Genomic DNA, 21,896 nt, shown 5'->3' on the forward strand with positions numbered 1-21,896 from the left:
GAGGGTCAGCGGACCCGAACATAGTGAAAGAATGGCAATATATTTCCAAATCAGATTGGTGTTTGAGTTAGATGGGAAGTTGAAGGTGTTAGTATTCCATGTCTCTGTTGTTCTTGCCCTTCTATGTGATAGAGGTCATAGATTTGGAAGGTGCATTGGAAGAAACCCTGGCAAATTCTGGCAGTGCATCTTGTACACGTATCTACTAATGGGACTGTGCTGCACTGCTTGAAGGAGTGAATCTTTTACGTGGTGAATGGGGTACCAAACAAATTGTTTTGTCCTCATAAGTTTCAGGTTTCTTGAATGTGTTGGAGCTATACATGTCCAGGCAAGTGAACACTATTCTACCACACTTCTGATGATGGGCAGGCTTTGGCGAATCTCGAGGTGATTTCTTCACACAGAATACCCAGCCTCTGACCTGGTTTTATAACCACGTCTTCATGTGTCCAGCTTAGGAAAGTTTAGATTCAAAGTTGACAGTAGGGAATTTAGTGATAACAATGCTGTTGAATGTCATGGGGAGATAGTTAGATTCTCTCTTGGTATCTGTAAAGTGAATGTCATTTCCCATGACTGAATATTGTCCAGATCTTGCTGCATACAGGCGCTGACTGTTTCAGCATCTGAAGAGTTGCAAATTGAACATTCTGTAATCATCACTTTCTGACATTAACTTAAAGGGAAAGTCATTGATAAAGAAGTTGAAGATTGTTTTGAGTAAGACATTAACCTGAGAATCTCCTCCAGAAATATTCTGGGGATGAAATAGTTAACCTACAACAACCATAACCCTCTTCCTTTGCATTGGTTCCCATGCAATTTAATATTACCAGAGCTCCTGATACCACACTGGGACGAATGTTATTTTGATGTCAAGGATATTCACTCTCAACTCACCTCCAGAATGTAGCTGCTTCATCCATATTTGGACCAAGGTTTTAATGAGTCCTGGGTCTGAGCAAGCTTGATATGACACAAAGTGTAGCCATTAGCCAATCAAGTTTGTGACAACTTTGTACAGCCAACCATTTAATCCCACCCCCTACTCTTTCTGACATCCTTGTGATTTCCCTGCCTTCAAATATTTGTCTGATTCCCTTTTGAGAAAAAGAAAGAGAAAGCGAGATTTGCTTTTCATGGCTACCTAACATTTCAAAGTGTTTTAAGTCAATGAAGCACTTTTCAAGAGTGGTCTCTGATCCTATAGTAGCTTTTTTAATACTAATTTAGGGATGTGCAGAACCTAAAGCTGACTCTACTGTGCAGTACTGAGGGATTGCTGCAGGGTCAGAGAACCTGTCTTTCAGATGAGATGTTAACCAAAGATCCATCAACCTGACGTGGTGGCTGTAAAAGACCCCATGGCATTACTGCAAAGGAGATCTGGGAAGCAATCCCTTGAGTTTGAGCCAAAACGTATTCACTAATCAATATCATAGAAACAGATGGATATCCCTGAACCCATTGTGGACCCTCAACATCTTTAATGAAAAAATGTCTGAGCGATGACAATAGCTTTCTCTTTAATGCAGCTTCTCTGGTTGGACATATCGTGCATTGCTTGCAACAACTTTCACTTACATAGCACTGTAATGTAGGAAAACATCCCATGGAAACAATATCAAGTGAAAATTGGCACTTGACAATATGCTACACAAAGAGATATTACTACATTAATATGAATCATGCAATAATGTTAGGATATTCAAGTCAACATTGCTCATAAAACTATGTCTTAATGAATGATATAAAAGATGAAGAGAGAGGGAGCATGACAGTAAGCTTTAGAAAGGGAATTCCAGAGCCTCGGATCTCGACAGTTAAAATTAAGTAGACAATGAAATGGACAATGGAAATCAAGATGAGCACAGGAGGCCAGGATTAGAGAAGTGCAGAGATTTAAAAGCAACAATGAAAATTTTAGATGTTGGTGCTCCATTGTAAGTCAGGATTAAAGGGTTAGGGTCCTGAGATTACAAAGATTGCAGGTTGGTATGTCAACTTGGAGAACATTGGAATAGTTGAGTTTAGAAGTAACAAAGGCTCAATGATAGGCCATAACCCACCATTTAACCTCACAGTTTAAACCAAGATGTTGTTATTCCTGTTGGACTGCAGCAATTCTGATATGATTTCTGATAACTGCTTTCTGGACAAATAATCTATTGGTGTGATTTATCTCCTAACCACTCATAAACTACTCAGACACTCCCTCCATGTCTGTGTGGGTTTCCTCCGGGTGCTCCAGTTTCCTCCCACTGTCCAAAGATTAGGTGGATTGGCCATGCTAATTTGCCCTGTCGTGTGCAGGCTAGTCGGGTTAATTGTGGTAAATGTGGCGCAGCTGGGATAAGGTGAAATGCTCTTCGGAGTGTTGGTGCAATCGTGATGGGCTGAATGGCCACTATCTGCAGTGTAGGGATTCTGTGATTCTATTAAAAATTACCCATTGTAAAATTTACGTTCAAGTTTAAAGACATAAAGCAAGCAGTAGAATAATTATAAGTAATATTAAGGTTGTTTATCAAGAAGCAACAGTTTAGATATGCTGCATATCTAAATAGATAGGAAAGTATATTATCCATAATAGTTGTGGGTCGTTCACCGATCCCAGAAAACACACAGATGGTTGGCACAGAGTAACTTGATCTCAGTAGCTTTCAATGCCAATATTCTGCCTCCATGTGAAATGTTAGGATCTCTTCCCATGACCTTCTTTCACCTTCCCTGACTCATCTTCCATCTGAAGAAGGTGGTTGCTTGATGAGAACTGCCCCCTAGATCTGAGTACTCATTAAGATGCTTCAGATCTACAGGGGGAGGTAGTTTACCTATGTCAATCATTCATTTGAACCTTTCCACTCAATGAATACAGAACAGTTTCTCACATTGTCAGAGTGGTCATCTCTGCCTTCCATGCTGCCTGGCTTACTGTATTCTTTCAGCCTCCTGCCTGTCTATTTTGGATTCCAGCATCTGCATTTTCTTTTGTCTCTGTCTATCACTTTAGCTTGAGATCACTTTACATTTACTTCATGCTGAGGGTCATTTACTAGCACTTACCAGACACTCGCAGATAACAGTTTTCGGTAAGCCATCCTATAGACAAAGGAATTTCAATATGGAAGCCTAACCAAGAGACTTTGATGTTTCTAGGAACTGCTTTTGTGTTTTCTTTAGGGGCAGAAATAAAGCAGTTTCTTTGTTAAAGCAATTTTAATCAATGACTGCCATTTCCACAAGCATTCTATGTTTACTTCAAAATGTATGATTTATGACAGGTTCCATTCCTTACAGTATCTCAGATAAATTCCAGTGTAGGCCATTGTTGAACATGGACCTGAAGGGGTTAATACTAAGGCATCACCTACAATGATAATATCATATGGATTTGTGAGCAGAGCACCTTCGAATATGGAGGGAGTGAGAACTAACATTTAGTCCTTCTTAATATCTCTGTAAAGGGAAGAGAGGGGGAGTGTGCAATTTTCCCTCACTGGAGGTGGCTGGAGATATGGCAAGAGGAGAGATTAACTGATTACATTCACCCTTGAGAGATAATTGCCTCTTCTTGCCACCTTATAATCAAGGCCACACATTATCTTTCCAAGTATTGATGCAATGATGAATTGGAATAAGACTTTACTTACCAATCAGTGAAAGGATAATTCCATTGATTCTTAACAATTTATCTCCCCGACTGATCACACTTTCCAAGACTTGCCTTTTGCTTCTTCAAAACAAGCAATTGCTCAACTATCGCCGTAGACCTAACGGTTAATCAATAGCATAAGAGCACAAGATATAACGTTGTCTGACTTATACTCCATTTTTTTTTCCTTTTGGGTAGGCATGTACAATAGCTACAACATTCATTTTATAAAAGTGCCTCTTTACCACTACTGCAGAACATACCCTCTGCTGACTAATCTCATGATCATCGTCAGTCCCCATCTCCATATCCTCACAACAGCCACCACCCCAAAAAAGCTGTACCCAGTCCCAGTCTCACCCCAAAGCTGTCAAAGCTTCATTGGTTAGCTATTCTGGAAGAAGAAAGTGTTATTTCTTCAAAATCAATGTGGTTTAACACACGACTTTGGTTGGGAATGGGAGGATTAGGGACTAACCAGTATGAATTTATCTCAGTCTTGATTCAGAAGAAAACGCAGGCTTCTCACGTGTTACAGGGAAGTTGCACTTTCTCTGCACTTTCACTTGCACCAAAATCATCCAGTTGATCCTTCACCTTGTAGTTATTCAGTGTTATTATTATTCCTATCCCTTTTGTACCCTGGTCGCTGGGTGAAAAATATTTTTTTTGTTATCCTATATAAGCTATGATTCTCCATCATAGAATCATAAAGTACTATGATCCTGTTTTGTAGCCGTTTTGTACCCTGATAGAGAAAATCTTCAAATCAACCATTTTGGAGGTTCTGACATTTGCAGGAGTCAGCATTACTTTCTTCCCTCTGGTATTCCCAATGAGATTCAACTCCTGATCCTGGCTGACAACTAATCAATGTCAACTATCTTGGCTGTAATTAGGGCACTGGTTCTGTCTACATAACCCATCCAGATGTCGAGATTCTGCAGAGGTCAAGGTTATACCAGATGACTGGTTTGTCTGGCTGCATTCCAGACGTTTTAAATTAATTGCAAACGTTATATCTATACATCACATATCCAAGTCAATACATTCATGCATTACATATGAAGATTCCAGATTTCTGAACTTTAATGCTGTTTCTTACCAAGTACCCAATTTGTTACGAAAGACTCTTCTGACCCAGTGGTGGGGCATTAGAAGAAACTGCCTGATTTAAGGACTGGGATAGATAGCTTTAAATGTTCACCCTGAAGCCAGGGTAACTTAGAATCACTCTGACAATCTTTCAGAAAATTTAGCCTACGATTTCATACGCATCACTTGACAACAAAGCCCCAAGTTTTGTGACTCTCTATGACAGGATATACTTTTGCCAAGTCAGTCTGGCCATAGCAGGATTGTCTTATTGAGAGGTAATGGTTTTTGTTTTAATCAGATGTTACATATGCATTGTTTTAAGGACATTGGTGTCAACTTCGAGTGTCTTCCCTCTGCAGAAATTCTGACTGGCTATTTATAATTTTGGAGTGGCATCCTTATGTCCTGCATTCTTCTGGAAATCAAAGTAACTAAAGTCTCTGAGGCCTGTGCCCATCAGGGAAATGGTAGAGTAGTGGTAATGTATCTAGTATTAGTAATCCAGAAACCCAGTCTAAACCCTGGGATGCCAGTTCAAATCCCAGTCCCCACCCACCAACCTCTCCTGAGCAGCCGGTGGAATTTAAAATGAATTAATCAAATTTGGAGTTGAAAGCTAGTCTGTATAATGGTGACCATGAAGCGATCAGTGGTACTTGTTAAAAAAAGAAAAGAAAACTGGCAGCCTTACCTGGTCTGGCTTATGTGTTGCCCCAGAACCATAGCAATGTGATTGAGTCTTAACTATCCTCTGAGTCTACTACTACTCTATTGTTTGTCAAGGGAATCTATTTCCCAAAGAGGTCTCACAGTCTGTTACATGCAGGTACATCCAGAGAACAACTGAACTAAACTGAAGTGAAGGCGAGAATCATGACTGACAAGGAAAGTCAGAGGCAACATAAAAGTAAAAGAAAAAGCATTCAATTTGGTGAAGATTAGTGGGAATCTGAAGGATTGGGAAGCCTTTAAAAACCAGCAGAGGACAACAAAAAATGTAATAAGGAGGGAAAAGATGAAATATGAAGGTAAGCCAGTAATAGTTGATTTCCACCGTGTTATACACAGGAAGGATATCATATTCGTAACTTTCAAGATCTAGACTCTATTCAAAATGAGATTTTTTCTAAAACATGTGTACCCACACTAAACGTAGTTGGGAAAGACCTGTTGCCCCTCTATGAATTCAACACGAGGGACTGAACTCACTTCCGAACATATTTCTGTCAGATTTCAATAACTGGAGATGAAATGGCTCTTTTAAACCGACACTGAGAAAGTGTAACCAACAATGAATTTATACCCCTATTGCCTGGGTATTTTTCAAAACTCAAAACTAATAGCTATGCCGACCACAGTGTCTGTAAGTTTTACACTTAACAAAGGGAATCACAAATAGACCAGCTAACCACAAACTGGTATGAGGTACCAATGGCTTCTAACTTTGAATCATTGGTAGAAACTGACTTCAGATAACAAATCTTATTACTCCAAGAACTAACCAGAAACAAAGTTAAAAATCACACGACACCGGGTTATAGTCCAACAGGTTTATTTGGAAGCACGAGCTTTCGGAACTTAGCTCCTTCATCAGGTGGTTGTGGTGTATAAGATCATAGGACACAGAATTAATAACAAAAGTTTACAGTGTGATGTAACTGAAATTATATATTAAAAAATACCTAGATTGTTTGTTAAGACTCTCATCTTTTAGAATGGGTATGTTGGTTTCAGTTCTTTCATATGTAAATTCCAGAACTTTCTTAAAGTTACATTCTCAAGTGAATGTTAACAATAGGTACCATGTTGGCCCAGTTAATGCATTGAAGGTGTGAGGTGCCCTGTGTGAGGCTGTCCGTGCCCCTATGTTCAGATTGATTCTAATGTAGAAACAGGATTTACTGAATCTCACATGGATTCATGTAGTTTTGAGTAAAATAAAATATATTTTTGCAAGAACAAATTCACCCCACAAACTTACTTACCTGTGTGTGTGTATGCATGTGAGTGTGTGTGTGCGGGGGGGTGGGGGGTGGAGGGGTGGTGGGTGGTGGGTGGTAATGAGTGTCTGTGAGAAAGTGTGTATGTGTATGTGTGTGAGTGTAAAGGGGTATCAGTCTGTGAGAGGGTGTGTGTGTGATTATGGGAGTGTATGTGAACGTATAAGAGAGAATTTGTGTATGAGAGAGGGTCTGCATGAGTGTATGGGTCTGTAGGTGTGTGTCTCTGTGTGTGATGCGCAATGGTGTCACCTGTAGTGTGACATGAACCCAAGGTCCCGGTAGACGCCATCCCCATGAGTACCGAACTTGTCTATCAGCCTCTGCTCAGCCACTTTGCGTTGTTGCCTGTCCCAAAGTCCACCTTGGAGGATGGTCACCCAAATGTCTGAGGTCTAATGTCCTGGACTGCTGAAGTGTTCCCCGACTGGGAGGGAACACTCCTGTCTGTTGACTGTTGCATTGTCATCCATTGACATAGCCTCTGTACGGTCTCACTAATGTACCATGCCTCAGGGCATCCTTGCCTGCAGTGTATGAGATAGACAACTTTGGCTGAGTCACATGAGTACCTGCCATGTACATGGTGGGAGGTGTCCCCATGTGTAATGGTGGTATCCATGTCGATACTCTGACACGTCCTGCAGTGGCTGCTGAGGCAGGGTTATTTGGACCTTGTCATGGTAGACGCTGAAAGATGTGTCAGAGTATCAACACGGATACCACCATTACACGTGGGGACACCACCCACCATGTACATGGCAGGTACTCATGTGACTCGGCCAACTTTGTCGATCTCATATGCTGCAGGCAAGGATGCCCTGAGGCATGGTACATTGGTGAGACCGAGCAGAGGCTATGGCAATGGATGACAATGCAACAGTCAACAGACAGGAGTGTTCCCTCCCAGTCAGAGAACACTTCAGCAGTCCAGGACATTCAACCTCGGACCTTCGGGTGACCATCCTCCAAGGCAGACTTCGGGACAGGCAACGACGCAAAGTGGCTGAGCAGAGGCTGATAGACAAGTTCAGTACTCATGGGGATGGCCTCAATAGGGACCTTGGGTTCATGTCACACCACAGGTGACCCCACTGCACGCACACACACACTCCTACTCCTACACATACACTCAAGCAGACCCTCTCTCATACACAAGCTCCCCTCATACACTCACACATACACTCCCACACTCCCACATGCACTCTCTCACAGACCTATACCCTTTGACACTCACACACATACACATAAACACACACTCTCTCACAGACACTCATACCTCCCCGCACACGCACACCCACATGCATACACACACATATAAGTTTGTAGGATGGATTTGTCCTTGCAGAATTACATTTTTATTTGCTCAAAACTGCATGAATCCATGTAAGATTCAGGAAATCCCATTTTTAGATTAGAATCAGTCTGAACATTGGGGCACAGACAGCCTCACACAGGGTACCTCACACCTTCAATGCATTATCTGAGCCGACATGGCACCTATTGTTAACATTCACTTGAGAATGTAACTTTAAGAAGGTTCTGGAATTTACATATGAAAGAACTGAAACCAACATACCCATTCTAAAAGATGAGAGACTTAACAAACAATCCAAGTCTTTTTCAATACATAATTTCAGTTACATCACACTGTAAACTTTTGCTATAAATTCTGTGTCCTATGATCTTATACATCACAATCATCTGATGAAGGTACGGCGCTCAGAAAGCTCGTGCTTCCAAATAAACCTGTTGGACTATAACCTGGTGTTGTGTGATTTTTAACTTTGGACACCTCAGTCCAACACCGGTTTCTCCAAATCATAACCAGAAACAGAGAGGGCAAGAACTAAACAAAGCAAGAGAATCAATTCCTCTGTCAACAACACAGAGTGTGTGTGTGAACATATGATTGACTTTTTGTCTGTCTGCTAATAATCTAAATGCATACTTTGTCTCTGGAATCCATGTTTATTTGTGTGCGTGTGAGAGAGTGAGTATGCTTCATTGTGTTTTCATTTCAGGAGTGTTTTGTGAAAGTCCATTTTCTACACTTCTAATTCAAACATCTGAAAATCTACTTTATGTCTGTTACTGAGACAAAAAGAAACTGCAGATGCTGGAATCCAAAGTAAACAGGCAAGAGGCTGGAAGAACACAGCAAGCCAGGCAACATCAGGAGGTGTAGACCAGTCTTGAATAAGGGTTATACCTGAAAAGTTGACTTCTCCACCTCCTGATGCTGCCCGGCTTGCTGTGTTCTTCCAGGCTCCTGCCTGTCTACTTATGTCTGTTACTAACTGTCGCAACACCCAAAAGGTTTATAGCAGGCCCTCCAGAGCTCACAACCTGTCCTGGATATTAAAGAGCTGAGGAAAAAGATAGAAGTTACCCATCATCTCTCTTCTGTCTGTAGCAATCACTGTTGACACATTGCATCCATTGGGCTCACATGTGCTTCACAGACACTGAGAACTCTATTGTGATCCTTACTCGAAGGGTGTCTAAAACATGAGAGACAGAGCAGACAGGAGGTGGTCCACAACAGATTGTGCGTGGATCAAGAGGGTCGAGATATAGAGACAGGTGTCTTAGTGACAGGAGACAGAGGATGGTGGTAGAGGTTGTTTGTGTGACTGAAGTCCAGAGTGCAATGGCATATCACAGCAATCAATGCTGGGTCCCTTAGTGTTTGTAATGTTTATAAGTGATGTAGATGAAATGTGGGGGCATTGATAAGTAAATTTATAAATTACACAAGGGTTTTTCAGGTGGTTAACAACAAGGTGGAAGGTGTTAAGTTACAGGAGGAGATAAACGGATTGGACAGATTGTCATATCAGTGACAGATGGAATTTAACCTTGATAACTGAGAGATGGTGCACTTTGGAGGAAGGAACAAGATAAGGAAGTATTCAATGAATGGCAAGTCTCTAGGTAGCTCAGAGGAATAGAGGAATCTTAGGGTGCTTGCCAACAGATCCCTGAAAGTGGCAGAACAGGTTAATAAGGTAGTTCAAAAGGCTACAGGCTACTTGCCTTTACCAGTAGTGGCATGAATTATAAGAGCAGGAGGTTATGATGGAGCTGTACTGAACTTTGGTCAAGGCACAGATGGAGCGCTATGTACATTTGTGGTCTCTGCATGAGAGGAAGGATGTGATTGTACTAGAGTGGGGTGCAGAGGAGATTCAATAGGACATTGCCTGGGCTAGAACATTTCAACAATGAAGAGAGACTGGGTAAGCTTAGGTTGCTTTCTTTGAAACAGAGAAGGTTGACAAAGGACCTGGTAGAAGTGTATACGATTATGATTATAGGGTGAAGCGAAAGCTGTTGTTCCCCTTAGTTGAAGGGTCTATGAAAAAGGGACATAATTTTATATGAAAGGCAGGTGGTTTAGATGGGATTTCATGAAAAGCTTTTTCACCCAGAGGGTGGTGGGACCTGGAATGCACTGCCTGGGAGGGTAGTTAAGGCGGGAATCCTCACAACCTTTAAAAAGTGCTTGGACAACACTTGAAGTGTCATGACATTCAAGGCCACAGGCCTAGTGTGGGAAAGTGAGACTGGTATTGGGAATAGTATGTTTTTGGAGGTACAGACTTGATGGGCCAAACAGCCTCTTCTGTACATTGTGATTTTATGATTCTATAACATATCTGACACATCAGTGTCCCTGAGATTCAGAAACGGTGAAACCAATAATTTATTGTCGCATGGCGTCAGAATTAAATCTCTCTGATCCACACCTCGTGCAAGACTCAGTGATCTTGTCTTAAAGTCAGGACTGAATGAAATATGAACATCCTAATCATGTGCATTTTAGCATGTGCAAATTTGCATAACTAAATCACAGCTTTTTTTCATTTTTCTCTGAGACCATCAAATGAAGAACATAAATCTCAGGAGTTTTGATGGATCTTGCTGAGTAGTTTGGTTGGTGTTTATTTCAAATCTCAGTTCACAAGTCCATGTGCAATTCTGGCAGCAGTGAAGGTGGGAACATGAGATATTAAGTACTTTCATCCTTTTTCTGTGATCTGTAGTGTTCCAAGCCTTTCAGCAATTCAACCTCTGGTGTAGCCCAGAGCAACACTATCTTTTTGATGCATTTTCTATTAATTATGCCTTTAGACACGAAACTAGATAAACTGATTAAGATTTTCTCGATAAAGACTAGAGCTGAGACACATGAAAGTCCAAACCCACAGACACAGACAAGCACAGTCAACCATCAAACACTGGTCAGTTGAACAGAGAGGCTAAACCCTCAAGTATTCAATTAAAAGTAGAATGACAGAGGGTCAGCAGCAATTATGTAAGGAGCACTGTGGCTCAGTGGTTAGCACTGCTGCCTCACAGCGCCAGGGTCCCAGGTTCAATTCCAGCCTTGGGCAACTGTCTGTGTGGAGTTTGCACATTCTCTCCGTGTCTGCGTGGGTTTCCTTCGAGTGCTCTGGTTTCCTCCCACAGTCCAAAGGATGTACAGGTCAGCTGAATTGGCCATGCTAAATTGCCCGTAGTGTTAGGTGCATTAGTCAGAGGGAAATGGGTCTGGGTGGGTTACTGTTTGGAGGGTCAGTGTGGACTGGTTGGGCCGAAGGGCCTGTTTTCACACTGTAGAAATCTAATCTAAAACTGGCATGTTTTCCACAATCACAGAGGTATTGGAGCAGCCTAGCTTGAATACTTGTGTTTAGGTTTCAGAGGCCAGTATAAAGATTTTCCCCATCGATAGAGTACACTCAGTGAAATTTGATTCAGAGCACAGTAATTTCACCCTATACACCCTGAGAATTGATGTACAAATGATGGATGGCAATATTTCTGCTGCCTTTAACAGTACGGTTGGATAAGTACAAAAAGAAAAACTAAATAGCAGAATTTAAAGGGAAGATGTCAGGGAGTGGGACTAGCTAAATTACGGTCCAGTTTACTGAAAGAATTCTCACACCTGCCCTTATTATTTGGCTGAAAGCCCAGAGTCAGAAAAGGATATTCTCAGCAGGGATTTTGTTTTATCAAGTAGAGACAATTATGAACGTTGCTTGATTGACATATTTAAGTGTTTATTTCTCTGTGTTCTCTTTTGTAAATATCTCAATGTTTATTTGTGCAGACTTGAGAGGTGTGAAGTGTTTAACACCTCTGTTATTGATACTGTAATGATCTGGCTGACTGACATTCTCATAGGGTTGTCGGACCAGCAGTTTTTTTTATAAAGTGTGGGAGCGGCTTTCTTTTTCTGAACATGTTCACACATGCCTTTGTAACTATAAGAGTTAATCGGTTCTTAACATGGTGCATTCTGGGTAAATAGGCAACAAGTTGACAAAGATGGTGTGAAAGGAAATTAGGGCATGAATTGACAGAGAGGGTATGGGGCTCATGGGTGAGACCATTTGAATTTACATTTCAAAAGATTCCCAAATCTCGACTATGGTTCACTACCCATCTGCTGGACTGTGAACAAGTAATTCGGAGGTTGAGCCAACTCCAGGTAAATTTCAGGGGTGTGGTGAGAATATGCATATCAATACAATGGAATCAGCCAAGCCAGGAGCAGAAAATGTGGACACGCTGTCCACATAAACAGAAAATTGGTGATACTGGGAATCTTAGAATCAGGTCCCACTTGTCACTTTTAAATGATTCCTGAGACATTCAGTCTGCATGAAAGTCCAGGCTCTTCTACCCAACTGGAAGAGAGAGAAAAAAAGACAGGTAAGGTGTGTTGAGAAAGAATCACTGTACCCAAAATGTTAACTGTGATTTCTCACCACAAATGCTACCAGACCTGCTGAGCTTTTCCAGCAATTTCTGTTTTTGTTTCTGATTTTCAGCATCCGTCATTCTCTCGATTTTTATTCAGATGTATGAGGTAATGTTTCAAGGTTTCACATTGGGGCACCATTTCTGGCACTGCAGTAATCCTTCAGTAATCCACCAGCAAACTAGCCTAAACTAAACATTTCAGTTTTCATTTCATTGGATCAGGAATAACGCACAGATCCCCTTGAACCTATTTGGCATCAAAATTGTCTTTGTGGAGTTTGCACATTCTCCCTGTGTCTGCATGGGTTTCCTCCGAGTGCTCCGGTTTCCTCCCACAATCCAAAGATGTGCAGGTCAGGTGAATTGGCCATGCTAAATTGCCCATAGTGTTAGATGTATTAGTCAGGGGTAAATATAAGGAAGGGGAATGGGTCTCCGGGTGGGTTGCTCTTCGGAGGGTTGTTGTGGACTTGTTGGGCCGAAGGGCCTGTTTCCATACTGTGGAGTATCTAATCTAATCTAATCTAATTTAAATTTGATCATGGCTGATCAAGATGGTGGACTCCATCCACTCATCTTAGTGATTGTAATGAGGTCAGCCAGTTGAACCTCACAGAATATGAATTCCCTGACTGGGGCTGTTAATCTGGGCCAAACAGGGAGCCCTGGCTGATTGATATAAACAAGAGTATCAGACATCCTGTTCACTCTGAGAACTGGCTCTGAGGGAGCTGGATCAGTATCAAGGACTCTCCACATGTAAATGAAGGGTGACTGGGTGACAGGATACCAACCTCTGTGGAATTATTTCACAACGAAAAAGCTATCTGTCCCAATTTAAATATTTCATAAGAACCCCAGCCCACGACAGGTTTTTAAGGGTCAGTTCTGAGACTCCCACAATCCTTGGTGTGAAACAGCCCTCTTGACATCATCCCTGAACATCCTAGCTTTACTTTATAATTTTTCTTGTCTTGGACTTGCCACCAGAGACATGTTTCTATCTGCCTTAGCAAAACTTTTTATTATTATAACCACCTTAATTGAATTAGCTTCCAATCTTCTATATAGGAGAGGGTACAGAAGGCCAAGCTATGAAATAGACAGAATGAAGACCATAACTGTAAGAGTAGATCATAAAGGAGGAACTGGAGATAGAACAAAACATGAATGAACATAGACATAGACACACCAGCGTAACATTCTCATTGTGAAATTTGAATGTTGATGCTTATTTGCTAAGCTTCCGAATTGGTTATATACTTACAGCATGCAAACCCCAAGTCACAATAATCTTCCTAACGCTGGACTTGAATTTAAACACATGCTTGGTTTAATTTCCTTCCTTGCTTACACTGATAATGGAGCTCATGGTATCAAAAGCAATGTTTTATGCTCAAGTCATAGCATGACATTCTCCACACTCTTGTCTGGGAATTGACATCTCAAGGATGAGTACGTTGTCACTTTTTCAAGAAATGCCAAATGAAGTTGCAAATGCTCATTGCTAGCCAAAGGTCAGAGGCTGAAATGTACAGAAAACCTATTTTAAAATATACATACTGTCATGTCATCCAGAAGCTGTATCCCAAACACAGTGTCAATCTCCTTTTAATCATTAATATATTGAAGATTTGATTACACAGTTGCATCAATTCAGGCTATTTTGTCTGAAATGGGGTTAGCTCTGTCTCCTTCATCCCTGGAGTAAAGTCAAAGCAGGAAACATAGCAAGCCAAGCTTGAGGGATATTGGCACTAACTATGAGGAAAGCATTATCAGAGAGTATAATTATCTGCCAGTCGGCTCAAACCAACAGTAACCACCAGCAGAGGTAGAACCTCAGACTGAGCCCTGGGTCATCTGAACCAGGACATTGTGTTTCCAATCTGAGACCAGGTATTGTAGAGTATAAATCATGTATACATATCAGCAGAAACAAGTCCCCTGTGGATCTAAACAAAGCACTCATGCACCACCTTTCATTCCAAAATGTAATTTTTCAGTTCAATATTTTCCACTGCTGAAGGTCCAACCACACATAGATCACACAAAATGAAGTTGGAAATATCTGGGCCCATGGAAAGAAGAGGTTCATCAAAATCAGGGATAAAACAAATAAAAAGCTAAAAGAATACTCACACACATTTTTACTGAAATTATATTATTAACGTATTATTCCAAGATGAGATATTTTCTGCCAATTTCAAATATGATCCCTCTTTGTTGTACAATTAGGTGTGAAATTGGACACAAAACAGGTTACTTCACATTGGTCACCCATTAAACACTCAGCTCAATACATCACTCAGTTAAATAATGAGCAGCAAATATAATTTTATCCGATTGCATGCCTGCCCAAGTCCAATTTGATTCCCATAGAGTGGGATACTAGACCATCTTGATTTTCTAAATGGCAATGTTGCAGCTGTATATATTTTGTTTTGCACAAAATCTTCTGTGACAATAAGACTCATTATTATAATTGTAGACCACATTTTGGACAAGGACAGATCACCAGTGTCGAGGTGCAGGCCAACCTAAATGTGAAAGTCATCAGCATATCATGCAGAATGAAGGTTAGACTACACATAATCAATGTAATCAGTGTTGTCCAAACACACCAACATCAGACCCTAGATGATCCAAACACTGAAGTCATGACTTGAAGACTTCGACACTATTTTATTAGTTCGTGGGTTATGGGCATTGCTTGCGAGACCAGCATTTATTACGCACCCGCCATTGCCCTGAATTCTTTCTTCAACTGCTGGAATCATTTGGGTGTAGGAACGTACATAGTGTTGTGAGGTAGGGAGTTCTAGAATTTTGACTCAGCAACAATGAAGAAACAGAGATGTATTTCCAAGTCAGGATGGCTTTCGGCTTGGAGGGTATCTTCTAGGTCATAATGTACCCATTAGTTGACAGAGGTTTCAGGTTTAGAAGGTGCTGCCAAAGGATCCTAGTGACTTGTGTATCTTGAAGCTGGCCCACACTGCACTTAGGTGGTTAAGGGAGTGAGTATTGAAAGTGGTGGATGGTGCACCAGCCTAGTAAACGGCTTTGTCCTGAATGGTTGAATTGTTGGAATTTCACTCATCCCGGTAAACAGGGAGTATTACATCGTATTCCTGACTTGCACCATGTTGATGTTGGACACAGATTGGAGAAACACAGATTCCTAGCCTCTGGGCTGTTCTTTTAGTTGCAGCATTTATATATTTGGTCCAGTTCAGTTGCTTGTCAATGGCAACCATCAGGATATTGATAGTTGATATTGATAAGCTGCAGAGTCTAGGTTAGAGTGGTGCTGGAAAAGCACAGTAGGTCAGGCAGCATCCGAGGAGCAGGAAAATCAACGTTTCGGGCTGCAGCAATGGGACTGCCATTAACCATCAATAGCTAATGTTTAGATTTTCTCTTGTTGGAGACGGTTACTGCCTGACACTTGTGAGGTGCGAACGTTACTTGCAACCTATCACCCCAAGCCTGCATATTGCATTTGAACACGGAAGATTTCCATATCTGACTAGTCACAAATGATGCTGAATGTTGTGCAATCATCAACAAACATGCCCTCTTCCTACTTTTGGAGGGAAGGACTTTGATGAATCAATGGAAGATGGTGGGGCCCTGTTCCTGAGGAACTCTCGAGAAGATGTTCTGACACTGAGATTATTGACCTTCAACAACTACATCTGTTGTCCTTCATGTTAGGTATGACTCTAACCAGTGGAGAATTTTACTCTGTTGCTATTGATTCTTGATTTTTCTAAGGCTCCTTGAAGCCATACACAGTCAAATGTTGCAATGATGTTAAGGACAGTCAATCCCACCTCACTTGCAAAGTTCACCTTTACTTTCATTTGAAGGCATAAGCTGATGGCCTTAGTGGAACCCAAGCTGAGCAGCAATAAGAAGGTTATTCCTTTGTAAATGCCGACTGATTGCACTGACAATAACACCTTCCATCACTTTGCTGATGATCAAGAGTAGACTGTTAAGGTGGTAATAGGCCAGGTTGGATTTGTCCTTTCTTTTCTGCAGATAGTACATACCTGAGCAACTTTCCACCTTGTTGTGCTAGTATTGAAACAGCACTATATCTATAGGGGGCTCAGCTACTTCTGGAGCATGTCGTCAGAACCGTTGACAAACATTGTCAGGGCTCATAGTCTTTACAGAATCTGGTGCCTCCAGTCATTTCTTGATGTCATGTGAAGTGAATTGAATTGGTCAAAGACAGGCATCTGTGACGCTGGGGTCCTCAGGAACAGGTCTAGATAGGTTATTCACTTGACACCTCAGGCTGAGGATGGATGTATTTTCTTCAGCCCTGCTTGTGCATTGTTGTGGCTGGGCTCCCACAACATTGATCATTGGGATATATGTGGAGCCTCTTCCTCCTGTCAGTGCCAATCATCATTCTTGACTGAATATGGTAGGACTGCAGTACATAGATCAAATCCATCAAGTATGGGATCAAATCGCCCTAATAATTGTATGCTGTTTCTGCTGTTTAGTATGCAAAAAGTCCTGTTTTGAAGCTTCAGCTGGTTAACCCCTTTATTTTAGGCATGTCTTGTGGTGCTCCTAGCATGTCCTTCTGCACTCCTGTATTCAAGGACAGCTTCTTCCCTGCAGCTATTTTCAATGGACTTTTCAAACATTGATTCTCATCTCTCTCTCTCTCTCTCTCTCTCTCTCTCCTGCACCTTCTCTATGGCTTAACACACTTTTCTCTATTCTGTTCTGCTATCGTGATGCACTTTGTGTGGTATGATCTGCCTGTAGAGCACACAAAGCAATACTTTTCACTGTATATTGGTACACATGACAACATTAAGTCAGTCAGTCACTTCTCATAATGTCTTATTGATAGATTGTCTTATTTTGCATACTATGTTGTACCACTGTTTGCTTGACGTAACCTGGTTCTGTAGCAGCTGAAAAGCCAGGGTTTCAACCTGTCCAAAAACAGATTTGTCATTTTCGCTGTCAATCAATGAGGAAAAAAGTGACTGGTGAAACATAAATAATTCATTTATTGAGTTTCACATTTGCCCTGGAGATCTTTTCACTGAAATTCACAGGCAGCCTGCACATTAAAGAACTTAAACCATTATGATTGATGTATGTCATTGGATTTACTGTATATCGTCTTTCAAATGAGCCATTGAACAGAAGATGTCAGCCTCCCCAGGTGAATGTAAAGGATCCCTTGAAACCACTTGAAGAAGTGCAAGTGAGTTTCTCTGATGACTTGGCCAATTATCATGCCTTAACCAGATCGCAATAACTGATTGTCTTGTCATTTAACTCATTCCTGTTCTTATGACTTTGTCATCCCTTGTCCAAATTCAAAAATAATTAATTGGCTTTAAAATACTTTGGAAGATCCTGAAATGGCTTTTGAAATGCAAGTATTTTTGATTGCCATTTGGATCTCTCAGAAAAGAGAAAACACTCTCCCAATATTTGCCTTATTCTGTCCCATCAAAATCTTCTGTGTTTCATTAAGACCACTTCTTATGTTCTAAACTCCAATAGGATTAACTTGTTCAACGTTTCTTCATAAAATAAGCTCTTCATTTTAGGAATTAATCCAGTGAGCATCCTAATTATGCATCTAGAACCAGAAAAAACAGGGTCATTCATGCAAAGTCAATCATTCAACTGGTTCCATGTATTGTCCCATGTCTCCCTCCCTCAGGGAGAGGCACTATTCTAAGCCCAAACAAGTGATTGAACAAGCACCCATGGACGTAAACCTCATTACTTATCTTCCTGCATGATGTAACTTCCGTATTTTGTGATGTCACCTTCTTTCAGAAGATCATTTAAGCTCTTTTTTAGAAGAGAAAGTGAGATTTTTAACAAAGGCTTGGCCCAGTGGTCTATGTAGAGGGAGTGTCATGGTGGAGACAGTTGATCAGATTGTCTCAATCTTGGTTCCAAAGGAAAATCATGCAGTGTGCCTCAGTGACTACAGCCCGGTGGCTCTGCCCTGCATAATTATGAAGTGTTTCAAGAGGTTAATCACACCACCTCCAGCCTATCAGATTGCCTTGATCCCTTGCAGTTCACCTATTGTTGCAATAGGTACATGATAGATGCTATCACCCTGCCCCTTCAATCATCCTGGAACATCTGGATAACAAGGATATCTACATCAGGCTCTTCTCATTGAGGATAGTTCTCCTTTCAACACTATAATTCCAAACAAACTCAACTCCAAACTCTGAGACAAGGTCTCTGTTCCACCCTCTGCAATTGGATTCTCAACATCCTGATTCTCAATACACAATCAGTGAGAATAGACAACAACATTATAATTCTCAATACTGGCACCCCGCAAGGCTGTGTAGTCAGCTCTTGCTATATTCCCATACATTCATGATTGTGTGGACAAATTTCACCCCATCTCCATCTACAAGTTCACAGGTAACAGCACTGTTGTCAGCCGGATCTTAAACAACGATGAGACAGAGTACAGGAAAGAGTTAGAGTGTTTGGTAGCATGGTATAAAGTTAACAATCTCTCCCTCAATATCAGCAAAACAAAAGAGGTGGTCGTTGACTTTAGGAAGCAAGATGGAGGGCACGACCCTATCTACATTAATGGTGTTGAGGTGGAGATGGTCAATAGGTTCCTGGGAGTGATGATTACCAACAAGCTAGTCCAACCACACTAGTGCCATGGTCAAGAAAGCACAGCAATGCTTCTACTTCCTCAGGAGGTTAAGTAAATACAACATCTCCATAAATTCTGATGATTTTTTATCAACGCTCCATAGAAATTATTCTATCTGGATACATCACAGTTTGGTATGGCAATTGATCTGCCCAGGTCCATAAGAAACTACAAACGATTGTGAACACAGCCCAGTCGATCACATATGCCAATCTTCCATCCATTGACTCCATCTACATTTATCGTTTACTTGGGGAAGCATCCAACATAATCAAAGACCTCTCCCACCCCAATTATAATCTCTTCCAACCTCTTCCATCAGGCAGAATACATAAAAGTTTAAACACATGTACCAACAGATTCAAGAACAGCTTCTTCCCTGCTGTTATTGGACTCCTGATTAGACCTCTCAAATTTTAAATTTAATGTTCATGTTGCTCTTTGTGCATCTTTTTTCAGCCATACCATTATTTTCCTCGCTCTGTTCCATTCCCCTAATGCATTTTGTATGGAATGATCTGCCGGTACTGCATGCAAAACAAAACTTTTCACTGTACATGTGACAAAAATAAATCAAATTAAATCAAAAAAAGTCGAGGAGCTCCTCAAATTTGTTGGAGTTAAAGGTGGAGGAAGCAAAGGAGAAGGTTAAAGATGTCATTTACTTTGGGGAAATGAAGCTGGAAGTTATCTTACATTCCAGGATGGTTTTGAAATAGTACGCAGTTTTATCAGATGTAAGCAGGACTCCATCATGCTTTAACCAGATCTGAAGACTGAATAAACACTGACACACCAATATTTAAGTGATTTAAAGTAACTATGATGCTTGAAATACATTTTTCATTTGTTCTTGACGGAAAGATTTGCTGCTCAATCCTAGGTATGCAGAAAAGGTGATAGAAGGCCAATTTAACAATAATTAATATTGCAAATCCTCAACCACATATGGATTGAAGTTGCTCAGATGCCGAATCAGATAGAGTTGGTATTGGTGGGTTTTGATAATAAACTGCATTGTGCGCACTCACTTCTTCAGGTGACAGAACACAAATGCCCAAATATATTGAAGCCAATTTTACAGCTTGCTGCAGACAGATTAGAATACTAGAGTTCTATGTTCATTTTTGTGACAACTGTGTAATCAAACTTTATTACATTCCTACCAGGGTGCTCAGTTAGTGTAAACGTTTTTAAGTCTGAAGATCCCACTACTGTTGTTTTGATATTTGTTTGTTTTACTGCAGGACTATCTATTAAATTTAAACCCTCATTTGATGCATGACTGTAATTAATTATTAGGTTTATTTGGGCTGAGCATAGTTTATAAAGCAATATTTGGACAGGAATCACTCTTACCAGGAAAAAAATATCAAAGTCACACAAGATCATTAAATATTTGTATTGGTTATCCATAGATTCTTTTAAACTATCATGACACTTGTATGCAGAGATATCATTACTATGCATAAAAAGAAACACACATCAGTAAAAAGAAATCTTGATGCAAATACTGTAGTTGTAATAAAATACTCAATGCACTTGTTTATATTGAGTTAAGGAGGAGGTGGAAAGTGTGATTGAACTACTGAGCGCAAATGTCCAGAAACGTATAAATGTATAAACATGATGTTATCGAGATTGGGAAACAGATCAATGACTTGTCATCCTGAAAGGTCCGGCTCAACTGCATTATGAAGCTACATCACAAAACTTATATCTTGATAATGTTCCACTCTGAACAATCCCATTTTAATTTATTATGGGAGCACCTCCGGAATTCTTTTAAACTTCCCATGGTGGTTCTGGCATTTGCAGAATATGAAGAAAGCAAGGGTTTGAGGTATTACATGCTACTTTGACCAGGCAAATTAAAGAGGTGTCATCAGGAATACTGTTACGGACTGGACCAGATCCCCTCAAAGTATTTTAAGAAGGTAGCCTTGACACTACGTTTTTTTTTATTTCAAAAGTAAATGTAAAGTGCTGTGTTGCACAAGCAATTCGACTGTTCAAACTACTCAGTGCTGAGCAAAACGCAATTTATCCAAACACTATAGTTAAAGAAAAGGAAGAAGAATTTTGAATAACTTAACTCTATTGGAAAACCTAACAGAATAATAAATACAGTAATTACTATGAATTAACTGCTCCAATATAGTAACATCCCATAAACACACCCCTTGGCAAAAAGGTAAATTCAGAATACAGATATTGTCTCACATGCAATCCAGCAGCCCAGGAAGAAAACAATCAGCTTCTGGCTGTAATCGGGAGAGGGAAAAATAGCTTCCACTTGTTCAAGCTCACAACAGCAACTGGTGAAAGTGAACTAAAAGTCTTTGATCTGAAAGAGCTTTACCACACCCACTCAGGCTGCTTCTGTTGTTAAAAAAGACCCCAAAGTCTCACAAGTTGTTTATCTTCTCAGAGACTGCCCCCAGTCTCTCGCTAAAACAAACCAGGTCAAAACTCACCTCTTAAAGCCACAGCATTGTCACAATACTTCCTTTGGAAAATATTTGCATGTCATATCATATGGTACTTTCCCTTTTAATTAGACAGCCTGTTGTATCTAAGGCAGTGGCATTTTCATGAGTATTACAAGTAGCTGCTTTGAAATTATATATGTTAGTAATGTTACTTAATAGTCAGAAGGATTAAT

General features: G+C 40.6%; 1 long non-coding RNA gene across 1 annotated transcript in view; it reads right to left on the reverse strand.

Moving 5' to 3' along the window:
• LOC148148832 (uncharacterized) overlaps window positions 1-21,583 on the reverse strand; it is a 165,778-nt gene extending 144,195 nt beyond the window's left edge. The window contains exon 1 of the long non-coding RNA XR_015758590.1: window positions 21,455-21,583. This is a non-coding gene — a long non-coding RNA (uncharacterized LOC148148832). The remainder of the gene's footprint in view (window positions 1-21,454) is intronic.
• Between the last annotated feature and the right edge of the window lie 313 nt (window positions 21,584-21,896).

The sequence above is a fragment of the Chiloscyllium plagiosum genome, unplaced genomic scaffold (genome assembly GCF_037043375.1).
Source record: "Chiloscyllium plagiosum isolate Xiang-an unplaced genomic scaffold, Cpla_swu_hap1 HiC_scaffold_11, whole genome shotgun sequence".
NCBI classification, from domain to species: Eukaryota; Metazoa; Chordata; class Chondrichthyes; order Orectolobiformes; family Hemiscylliidae; genus Chiloscyllium; species Chiloscyllium plagiosum.